This window comes from Dendropsophus ebraccatus, chromosome 11 (assembly GCF_027789765.1).
Source record: "Dendropsophus ebraccatus isolate aDenEbr1 chromosome 11, aDenEbr1.pat, whole genome shotgun sequence".
Taxonomy (NCBI): Eukaryota; Metazoa; Chordata; class Amphibia; order Anura; family Hylidae; genus Dendropsophus; species Dendropsophus ebraccatus.
This window is the reverse complement of record NC_091464.1, coordinates 14,178,471-14,190,633: the sequence shown is the minus strand read 5'-3', so window position 1 is coordinate 14,190,633 and position 12,163 is coordinate 14,178,471. Positions and strand designations below refer to the sequence as shown.

Genomic DNA, 12,163 nt, shown 5'->3' with positions numbered 1-12,163 from the left:
CCCCAGCTATATAAGAGTAACAGCCGGATCCAGAAGACAAGGAGGGGGTAAAGGTGCGATGTTCTGCAATGTGGCAGATTATTACACTATTGAGGGCAGCAATAATAAACCTCTGAGCTGCCGGGTTATTGTCTCATAAATGGCGGCCCTTCTCCCAGGACCATGGACCTTTGTTATCCGCACAACAATCACCTGGCACCAAAGGTCGCAGCTCATAAAGCAGATAAGAGGCGCAGACTTATTGGACACGGCGGCCACAATGGAGCATTATTGTGCAGGCTGCGGCGGTGCAGGGGTTAAAGGCTATTCCACACTATAGGGGCCTCTCTCTCTCTCTACTCCCCCACTTCCCTTTGATGTGTCCCTCACGGGACAGGAATGTGCCCCCTCCCCCAGTGCTCAGGGACTGAGCCATTTCCTGCTGCTCCCAGTAATGGGCTCTGAGCATCATATGGACAGAGGAACAAAGCCCTTTATTCACCTCCCTCCTCTCAGAGAGCCATTGTTCATTGTCTTCCTGCTGCTGCTGCTCTGGGGCTTTTGTTAATTGTGAGCTGGACCCAGAGTCCTGCACTCCCAGGGTGCACTGCTCACACCAGGGACTCACAGATACATCTACACCTATAGCCAGAGAGATCACTGATTGACAGATGTCATAGGAGCGTCCGGTGATCCCGGCAGCCGCAGCAGCCTGTAGAGCGCGTCACGTGACCCGTGCAGGCAGCGCAGCCGGGAGCGCGGGGGGCGCTGCTGCAGGGAGTAGCGGGTGCCGCTTGTTCAGACCGAGCGGCCGACAGTGCCCTCTCCGGAGCCGCTGATTGGTAACTCGGCGCACACACAGCAGGGGGCGGGCAGGAAGAGGCGAGTACATCCCAGGAGAGGAGATCACACCCACAGGAGCACAGGAGAAGCACGGACGGGGAGCCAGCGGTGACTGGAGACGACTGACGGCGGGAGAGTGAGGAGCTGCGGGAGAGAGCGAGAAGCTGCGGGAGAGAGCGAGAAGCTGCGGGAGAGAGCGAGAAGCTGCGGGAGAGAGCGAGGAGCTGCGGGAGACTGAGAAGCTGCGGGAGACTGAGAAGCTGCGGGAGAGCGAGGAGCTGCGGGAGACTGAGAAGCTGCGGGAGACTGAGAAGCTGCGGGAGACTGAGAAGCTGCGGGAGACTGAGGAGGTGCGGGAGACTGAGGAGGTGCGGGAGAGAGCGAGAAGCTGCGGGGGAGAGCGAGGAGCTGCGGGAGAGAGCGAGAAGCTGCGGGAGACAGCGAGAAGCTGCGGGAGAGAGCGAGGAGCTGCGGGAGACTGAGGAGGTGCGGGAGACTGAGGAGGTGCGGGAGAGAGCGAGAAGCTGCGGGGGAGAGCGAGAAGCTGCGGGGGAGAGCGAGAAGCTGCGGGACAGAGCCCCGGCAGTGAGTATGGGGGTGACAACTTCTCTCCTCCTTAGTCATAGACACATGTTGGGCTCCTGTAGCGCTCACGCACCATAGCACAGTACACGGAGCGCTGGATACTGTTATATACTATGGGCAGGGATGGCAGTGTCACCAGGGTAACAGTACACTGACTGCATTATTATTATTATTATTATTATTATTATTGATGGATGGGGCAAAGCAAGGAGGCTGCTATGTCCAGTGATATCAGGGAAGCCTACACATATCCACTCACCATACACTGATATAGATATATTATATATAGTGAGTATGACAGGGAGAGTGACAAATACTACACCACAACATGTGCTGACCTCTGGGGAGCACAGCAGGAGGAGTTGTTACCTCTTTACTTGTGTGTAGAGGTGATAACTTCTCCTAGGAGTGGTTGTCACCTCTGCACATAGTAGTTGTCAGCTGTACCACTTAGTAGTTGTCACCTCTACACACACACCAGTAGTTGTCATCTACAGCCAAAGGAGTAGTTGTCTTCTGTACACATAGATGTAGTTGTCACCTATACCCATAGTAATTGTCAGCTATACCACATAGTAGTTGTCACTTCTAGACAGAGGAGAAGTCATCACCTATACACATAGGAGTAGTTGACAGCTATACCAGATAGTAGTTGACAACTACTAGGTGACAACTACTCCTATGTCTATCTAAGTGCACAGGAGTAGTTGTCACCTATAGACACAGGAGTAGTTGTCACCTATAGACACAGGAGTAGTTGTCACCTATAGACACAGGAGTAGTTGTCACCTATAGACACAGGAGTAGTTGTCACCTATAGACACAGGAGTAGTTGTCACCTATAGACACAGGAGTAGTTGTCACCTATAGACACAGGAGTAGTTGTCACCTATAGACACAGGAGTAGTTGTCACCTATAGACACAGGAGTAGTTGTCACCTATAGACACAGGAGTAGTTGTCACCTATAGACATAAGTGCAATGCTCTTGTTTCAGAGGATTACCCACCCAGGGCTGTTACAGACGGATGCAGTCCCCTCCATATAGATCTAGAGCGCCTCCATCCTTACGTAGTACATAGTCCCTGTCTGTGTAATACTGTGGTTACCTGTAAGGGTGGATGATGGGGACATGGGTTGTCTGGATATTTTATTACCCCCCCCTCTTCTTTATGGGGTCCGGCTCCCGGCCCCCCTCTCATATACCCGATCACTATGTACATCACTCATGTCTCACAAGTGACTGGTGTTTACAGTATAGTGACGCACAGATCTCACGTGACTTGTGTTTACTCTGTATACATGGTATATAGTCCTGTCTTCTCCAAGCAGTAATTATAGTTCCTACCTATGTGTATAAGAATGCCATAGGGAGAGCTGGGTGTATATATAGCGGCATACGCTGCCTTGTATATACTGATGCTGCGCACGCTGCTCATCCTGACGTCACCATGTGATGTTACTTATCTCATAGGAGATGATTATATGTGATGTTACTTATCGGATATGTTTATACTTCACCTTCTTCACTTGTTGGCTATTCCCATCCGGGCACATGTAACCATGAGGATCCTACATGTATTTATATAGCTCTGACTTGTATAGCGCCATGTACAGAGATTGTCACCATTCCTGGCAAACCTTGTCCCCAACATGGCGCAGTGGGGGAGTAAAACTATCCCATCCTGGGAGGAAACCCAGCAACACTAAAGGCCCTATTACACGAAGCGACTGTCATTTAAAAATTCACTATCGGGGTACGTTCACACTTACCGCATCCGCAGCAGATTTCATTTAATGAACTGAACACAGCATCAAATATGCTGCAGATCCGCAGCAGATTTCATTTAAATAACTGAACACAGCTGCGGATCCGGTAAGTGTGAACGCACCCTAAGGATCAAAAATGAGCCATTATCTGTCCGTGTAATAACGCCCGACGATGACCGAAAATTCGTTTATTTTTGTCTATCGACACTTGGGAAGTTGGCAAACTTTATTATACTGGCGCCCATGATGAATGATGCTTTATGTCAGGGATGGGGAACCTTCGGCCCTCCAGCTGTTGCAAAACTACAATTCCCATCATGCCTGGACAGCCAAAGCTTCGCTTTGGCTGTCCAGGCATGATGGGAATTGTAGTTTTGCAACAGCTGATATTAGATGAACATAATATGGACGCAACCACCTGAACGGACAGCAGCGTAGCGATCCCTATGGGGTATTCACATCTGCTGTAATACAGATTGTACAAAATGTAGCTGTATATGAAGCCAGATATAATAATAACAATATAACCTTTATACCGTGACATCATATTTTCTTCTTCTTTAAACAATCGGGGCTTGGCTAAGCAGCTGCAGTATAACTGTGTGTGTATCATCCCATTACGGCAGCGAAGCACACGGACAACAGGACAGACTTGTTATACTGGGTTCCCCTCAAGTTTAAATGGTGAAAATGTCTAATATGTAGCATATTTCTCAGCCGGTGTCTTGAGGGACATCATAATAACGCTGGGTTCACACTACATTTTTGCAATTTGTTTTGCTCATTGGTTTTTGCAAAAAAACAACAATGTATGCAATTGTGTGGATCTATTTTTTCCATTGACTTCCATTATAAAAATAAAGGGTCAAAACACATCGGTTTTTTTTTTTTTTTTTTACGTACACAAAAACGTAGTCAACCACTTTTTTGGGGACGTAAAAAAAAACAAACATGTTTTTCCATTGACTCCCATTATAAAAATAAAGGGTCAAAACACACAGTTTTTGTGTACTTAAAAAAACAAAAAAAAACCCCGGATGTGTTTTAACCCTTTATTTTTATAATGGGAGTCAATGGAAAAACGGATCAAAACACTTTTTTTTTTTAACGTCCACAAAAAAGTGGTCAACTACGTTTTTATGTAAGTTTTTTTTTTTTTAAAAAAAAGGATGTTTTGATTTGTTTTTCCCATTGACCTCCATTATAAAAAAGGATCAAAACACATCTGTGTTTTGCAAAAACGTAAAACGTATAGGGTAAATTCACACAGGCAGATCCGCCGGGAGTCTCATGCACGAAACCCGCAGCTAATCCGCAATACACGTATTATTCTTAATATTAATACGTGTATTGCGGATTAGCTGCGGATCTCGTGGGTTAGACCTGGCGGATCCGCCCATGTGAATTTACCCTTAAACGTAGCGTGAGCCCAGCCTTAGGGTAGGTTCACACTGAGGAATAGGGCGAGATATTGAAGAGGAATCCTCTCTTATTTCAGCTTGAAATTCCTCCCGTAAAATATGTACAGAGCAATGTCCTATTGTGTTCAATGGGATTTGTGCTCTGTTGTTCACACTGCAGAATTTTCTGCCGTTGATCCGCTTTCTGCCCAAAGAATTGACATGTCAGTCCTTTGGGTGGATTCTGCTTGAGGAATCCTATAGAAGTCAATGGGGGCCTAACTTCTGCCCCTGTTCTGCCCGAGCTGAACAAGTGAGGAATTTCAAGCAAAAAACTTTCCTCTACATTTCCGTGAGAATTCCTCAGTGTGAACCTACCCTCAGGCTCGATTTTTACGCTATGTTTTTTTTCATCCATTTTTGCATCTGGTTTGATCCATTTTTCCACTGACTCCCATTAAAAAATAAAGGATCAAAAAGCATCCATTTTTTTAAACGTACTTTTACGTTATTTTTGTGCACATTAAAAAAACTGATGTGTTTTGATCCGTTTTTTTTCATTATAAAAAAGGATCAAAATGCATCTTTTTTTTCCATCCGTTTTTTGTAAAAACACTTGAAGAAAAACCGCAGTGTGAACCCAGCCTTAGCGAGAAGCGTGAGATGTGCGTATAAAAGTAAATCCCTGTCCTGTAAAAATCCTCGATGAGGTTCTGTCCGCACATGTAAGATTCCATTATTTGGATGGTGACAGATGTGGAACCAGCTGCGTGTGCGGCTCTTATTGTTCTCTATACATTGTTCCTTCCAGTATGAGAGATGAATGACGGCTTCTATAGAGTCTTATAAGACCTTTCAGCACTGTATGCAGCTGTCGGAGATGCTCATTTACAGATTATCTGCTGTCTTCTCATATGCGGCACTACACCTGGTCCTGGTAGCAGGGGTGCAGGGGGATACGATGAGGATGAGGAGGATATGTATCCAGTGGACGTCAGCAGCCGGGGGCCCCTCCCGAATCTTCACTGGGTTTTCAATAACTCTCATTCATCCTAATAGAGAATGAGTGTTGTTGTGCGGCTGCTGGGATTGCCAGCCATGTCTGGTTCCCCTCCACTTACAATCTATTCCTATAGGCTTCCTCTCTATGGGAGCGTCCGTCATTATTTGCGGATCTGTAATATTTGCAGTATTTTATAGTACAAGGTATGAGAATGAGATTTGATGTCATCTCGCCCCCATGCAGCGGATATTTTCGGCATTGATTTTGAATCCTGAAGCCGAGTTTTTAACCCTTTGCTGAATAGGGATGACACGGGTGGCGGAGCTACAGCTGCGGAATCTCAGATCCATGGTGGGAAAATTCTGTACCCTAACATTGACCCAATGGAAATTCCTTCACGTGGATGTAAAAAAGTTTGCAGCTGCTTCTTGTCAGCTGTCACCCTGTGTATCATGGGCGAGAATGAGCAGGACTCTGAATGATATTTTTCTTCTGATATTTGGGGATATTTAATGTAAAATTTTCAGTATCAAGCCGGTATCTCTTTATGTTGTATAAACTTCCATTACTAACTTCAAGTCATTGCCAAACAGTTTTGTTAAAATGAATGTATCATCTGATCATAATCTATTTTTTTTTCCATTTCTTGTATATTGTTATAAGGGCAGCCATCTTGCCTGAGCTAGTTTTAACAGCGTTTAGAGAGATGCTTTTTGGCAAGTCCCATGAACATAGCTACCAGTACCCTGGAGCAGACCCTAATCACTTGCGCGGTAAAGTTTTCTAGGCATGCTCTCTGACTCTTAACTTGTGAATGGTCTGGCTTAATTTTTTTTTCTGTATTTTGGTGTCGCCTTTCAATGTAATTTTGCCTCTGATGAGGAGAACACTGTTGGAAAGTGATCTTTACAGAACAAGCAGTTTAGAAGTATAATTGGGCTTTGTAGCCACCATAAAGACCGCAATTTTGGGATTATTGTAAAATACAGATGGTCAAAATGGAGAATTAGGGAAAATCAACCCCAAATAATTCAGGTGTTATCCGGGATTTAAAAACTTTCTACATGTTGCTGCCCATGTATAAATCATGATAAACCACTTTTACTTACCTCCCCACGCTCCTGTGGTGCCTCTGGATCCCATGCTGACCACAGCTGCAGATGAATTAGTCTCGGCAATGACAGCCCGCTCAGCCAATCACTGACTGAGATGGGACACAGCGGCCAGTGATTGGCTGAGCGGGTTGTCATTGCCTAGGTGAGTTTATTCCTCTGCGGTCAGCAGGGGACCCTGAGATAGCACAGGAGGACTCCAGGATTAGATGTTTCTTATGTTTTATGGCAGCAACATAGAGAATATTTTGTAAGTGCTGGAAAACCCCTTTATATGCCATTTGATGTTTTACATGTTACGGTTGCCTGTATTGCAGTGTGCTGCCCCTCTGATTTCTGTCAGGAGTACTCCTATATAATACTTATTCTACGTATTCTCATAGATTTATGTTTGAGGACGTGGTGTGTGTCATACATTGTGCGCTGAGTGTGTGTGGGGGGGGGGATGCTATATTTAAAGGAAAACTCTGGGCTAGGGTGATTTTTGGCCTGGGGAGGATGAAAGAAGTAACATGTTCTCACCTTCCCCGCTCCAGTGCTGATGCCGGTATCCCGCAGCTCCGGTCCCCGGTCCTGGACACTTCTGGGTCTGGGGACCTGAGACGTTACATGTGAGGCCCGCTCAGCCAGTCAGCGGCTGAGGAAGGACTCTGCTACTGTCTCTGACTGCCTGAGTGGGCCTGACAGAATTGTCCGGGCCTGGAGGTGCGGGATACCGGCATCAGTGCTGCAGCGGGCGAGGTGAGAGCACGTTATTTCTTTCATCCTTCCCAGCCCGGAGTTCTCCTTTAATGCAGTTTGTCCTAGACTCCATCCCTCGCTCTTCCATTGCACCTTTGGATAGATCTTTACTATTGTGCACTGAAATGTCTGGTTTTGATATACAGATTTTGATTGATTGGAAACTGTGTTCATCTACCTGTCGCCTCTTACTATCCATATTTGAGCTCTTTTCCTCGATTTTGCTTCCAATTCATAGTTTATTGGGCCTTTTGCTGTTTTAGGCAAAGACGGCTAAGTTCACACCAGATTCCATTTAAACAGTGGGGTCTCTTGACTGTACACTTTTTTTTTTTCGGTCTGGTCAAATCCTGCTAAATGAAGGGACACCTGACGGAACCTGACAAATCCCTTTAAAATCAATGGGATCTCCTTGGATCCCTTGATGTCTGTTGTGCGATGGCTTGTCCAGTTCCATTTGTTTTGGCCCCTGCAAAAGTGTTTTTAAAGCAGATGTGAACCAGGCCTAATGCTGCCCCCCACCACCCACCCACCCTTGTACAGTTTATTCTGATATGAACCAGATTATGCTTTAAAAAAAAACAAAAAACTACACGTAATGTGATATATAAGTTCAACAGGTCAAAATAAGTCAGATAGCAGGAAGACACCGTCGTAGCCGTCCTCTGACTGTCAGGGAACTTGACTGTCCTTTTTTGTTATTTGTAAGGGGATTTTTTAAAACATTTTTTGGACACATTTGGACATTTGTAATTTAGTTCTATTTAAAAATCTCAAGTTTTTCAGTACTTACCTGCTGCTGTATGTCCTGCAGGAAGTAATGTATTCTTTCTAGTCTGACACAGTGCTCTCTGCTGCCACCTCTGTCCATGTCAGGAACTGTCCACAGCAGGAGAGGTTTTCTATGGGGATTTGCTACTGCTCTCGTGGACAGAAGGAGCAGCAGAGAGCACTGTGTCAGACTGGAGAGAATACACCACTTCCTGCAGGACATACAGCAGCTGATAAGTACTGGAAGACGCTGCTCTCTTGAAGTGACAGTTTATTAGTTGGCATGGAATGAACAATCCAACATAAACACTATGGAAGCCAAGGACATTTAGACACGAACATGGGTAAGTAGCAGCTGTTTCGCGCGCATGCGCGCGAAACAGCTGCTACTTACCCATGTTCGTGCCTAAGCGTCCTCGTCTTCCATAGTGTTTATGGTAGAACAATCTAACGAGAAAAGCGACTGCATCAAGAGATTGAGAGGAGGAGAGACGATCGCTCTTTCTATTTTGTTCATAATTGTAACCTACTATCTACTTATATGCTGTTCTGCTATCTACTTGCTGCACTCTAAACACATTCATGACTTCAGCCTCGGTAAAGCCACATGTCACAGCTGATCAGCCTGAATACAAATAAGACAGTACAGGGTGGAACCGGTGTGCACCTTCCCATTGTCCTTTTGTCACCTGCAGCGATAGGGTTTCACAAGAAGCGTTAATGTGCACAAAAGGCCTTTTGTTTGCCGGCAGCTATTGTTGTTTTTCATCCGCTATTGTGACACCTAACAACAATAGTTGCAGGCAAACAAAGGGCCTTTTGTGCGCTTTTAGACTTCCTTTGTTACCTGCAACAACTGGGTGTCACAAGGGCGCTGGGAAAGTAGACAGCACACCCTGTACTCTGTTTATTTATCACTGACCGCTCTCCCTCTATAAGGACACAAAGGAAGACCGGCAGTATAGTCCAAATGGTATAATTTTCAGATTCTCATCCAAATGTTTCCTCCGTGCCTCAGTATATCCAGTCCACAATCACACTCGTTCATTCACCACTTTAAGACAGTGCTCTCTGCTGCCACCTCTGTCCATGTCAGGAACTGTCCAGAGCAGTAGAGGTTTTCTATGGGGATTTGCTGCTGCTCTGGACGGTTCCTGACATGGACAAAGGTGGCAGCAGAGAGCACTGTGTCAGACTGGAGAGAATACACCACTTCCTGCAGGACATACAGCAGCTGATACCAGTTGATTTGGGGAAAATAAATATATATTATACAATTTCACCAGAATTCCCTCTTTAAGCAGATCACAAGAAAGACTATGAACAGTGCCTGGCAAAACAGGTTTTTGCAACAAAGGCAGAATCAATTAGTTTTTCACTGCCCGTAGCCTTAGGCTGGGTCCTTACTGTTTTTTTTGCGTTTAATTTTTTTTATTTCATCCCTTTTATGCAACAAAAAAGGTGAAAAAATTGATGCATTTGCTTGCGTCTGATTTTATCCGTTTTTCCTTTCACTTTCATTATAAAAAATAATGATGAAAAAATGGATAGAAAAGCATCCCTTTTTAACCTACACAACAACAAGGTCAAACACAAATGCAACCATTTTTTCATCCAACTTTTTATTTAAATTTTTTTTTTTGTATGAAACAAATTTAAAAAAACTGACGGCAAAAAATTGCAGTGTGAACCCAGCCTTACCCAGCATGAAATGGGGGCTTACTGGGATGACACTTACCTGCACAATTGCTAGAATGTCTTGCACGGGGATAGTCCTACTATACATGATGTGATGTTGTACATATTTCGTTTGTGCACTGCAGAAAGTGACCGCCATCTTTAGCACGTCAGTCTTTGTCGGAGATTTCCACCATTGATGTCACTCTGTTCAGTGTATTCGAGGTGAAATCCGCTCTGAATTTACAGCAAAATCTGCTTGTTTGTTTTTATGGCTGAGAAATCTCCCGTGTGTGAACCTCCCCGTAAGAACACAGGGCCGCTCTAGTAACTAAACATTTTTAAATAAAACAAACATATATACGGGGTGCAGTTTGCTAGTTTGACAGCGATGGAGAGTGATCAGAATTGAAGCCTGAAAATTGGGGGAACCCAAAGTAGTGAGGCTGTGGCTTCCGCTTAGGGCCCTATTCCACCGAAAGATTATCGTTCAGATTATCGTTATATCGTTTGAATCGTTCGGTTGAAATGCAGTTAACGATTAATGACCGAACAAGAAATCATTGATCGCTTTATAAGACCTGGACCTATTTTTATCGTTGCTCGTTCGCAAAACGTTCACAAATCGTTCTCATTGAATAAGACGTCGTTTGGTCGTTCGCAGTGGATACGAACGCAATAGCGAGGAAAAACAATCGCAAATACGATCATAAGTAATGATTATCGTTCCATGGAAATGAGTGAACGTTTTCAGGTCTTTCGCAATAGCGGTCGTTTGAGATCGTTAATCGTTAACGATTATGCTAACGATAATCGTCCGGTGGCTTTAGACGTCTATGGAGAACGGCTCAATCCTTTCATAGCACTACAGTCGTTTGTTCTTTTTTCTTTTGTAACTTTATTTCTTTTTGTGGGGCGTACAGCGGTCAGGGTGCTGTCAGGCGTACAGGTGAGTAAGGATCTTATTAGACGAAGCGATTTTTAACAATTAACGATGACAAACGAGATTGTTTATCGTTAACCTGAAATCGTGCACCATATTACACAGAACTATAGTTGCGATAGTTTACTCCATCTGATCAACAATGTGGACTTACACTGAACAATTAGTGAGCGAATGGAATTACAGCGAGCGATTAACGATTATTTTAGGGTCAGATCTAAATCAAAGATCAACGACACACAATCGATTTTTCGATCGTTGCCCGCAATTACGACTATTGTTTAAATTCAAATGATATAACGATTTTCCGCATGATAATCGTCCCGTGTAATAGGGCCCTAAGGGATGTCTTTCTCTTGCACCTGACTAGAGACGCCTGTTACTCTAACTAGTCTCAGTCCTATCACAAAAACGTTGTTTTATGTAAACGTGTTAGGCTTAATGCTTACGTCCGCAAAAAGCCGTCCGTGCACAGACTGTGTCCTGCAGAATAGACCTTGGAGTTCCCAGCATTGTGATTAATTATGATGTCAGGAGCTCTGATACTATTTGAAAGTTCGGGCTAGTGTACTGACACAGCCGCTGCGCGGCTGTGTCAGTACACTAGCCCGAACTTTCAAACCGTATCAGAGCTCCCGACATCATAATTAATCATGATATCAGGAGCTCCCAGGTCCATTTCGGCAGACATCGTCCGTATACATCAGTCCTTTCATACTGTATAAGATTGCTGGTTAGTTATATGGATCTGCTCATCCACATTTCTAGTCCTGTCTCCAGTTATTTGTTTTGGCCTAATGTGCAATGATGATAATTCCTCCCAAAATACTGAGGACTTACAAGCTGTTTTCCTGCGTCTGCTGATTGTATTTTATTACAGATGAGGCTGCAGACTCCAGAATTACCAAGCCAAGAAAAATAAACTAGTTTGTCTATGGCCGATAATTTAATCCTTAATCAGATTGTACTGCCGTCCTGTTATAGTGTAAACTAAAGTCAAAATTTTTACTTTTTTTTTATTTTTAAGAACAACAAAAGGTTTACTGCGGAAAACTATGATTATTATAGTAAATTATATGCAAGTCTCCAAAGGGATACTACTATATACTACATATACTACTATATTATATACAGGGTGGACCAAAAGTAGGTGGATAGTATGTGTAATAGGGTTATGAAGGGGGAGATTTATCAAACGTGGTCTAAAGTGAAACTGGCTCAGTCGCCCCTAGCAACCAATCAGATTCCACCTTTCATCCCTCACAGACTCTTTGGAAAATGAAAGGTGGAACCTGATTGGTTGCTAGGGGCAACTGAGCCAGTTTCACTTTACACCATGT

General features: G+C 44.3%; 1 protein-coding gene across 4 annotated transcripts in view; it reads left to right on the top strand.

The window, feature by feature from the left end:
• SOX13 (SRY-box transcription factor 13) overlaps positions 1 to 12,163 on the top strand; it is a 46,741-nt gene that overhangs the window by 4,148 nt on the left and 30,430 nt on the right. For 2 of the 4 annotated variants that reach the window (XM_069944525.1, XM_069944529.1), the window contains exon 1: positions 1,335 to 1,407. The exons of 1 other annotated variant lie outside the window; for it this stretch is intronic. The gene's annotated coding sequence lies outside the window, so the exon portion shown is untranslated. One more of the 4 variants, XM_069944527.1, reaches the window with a different exon arrangement.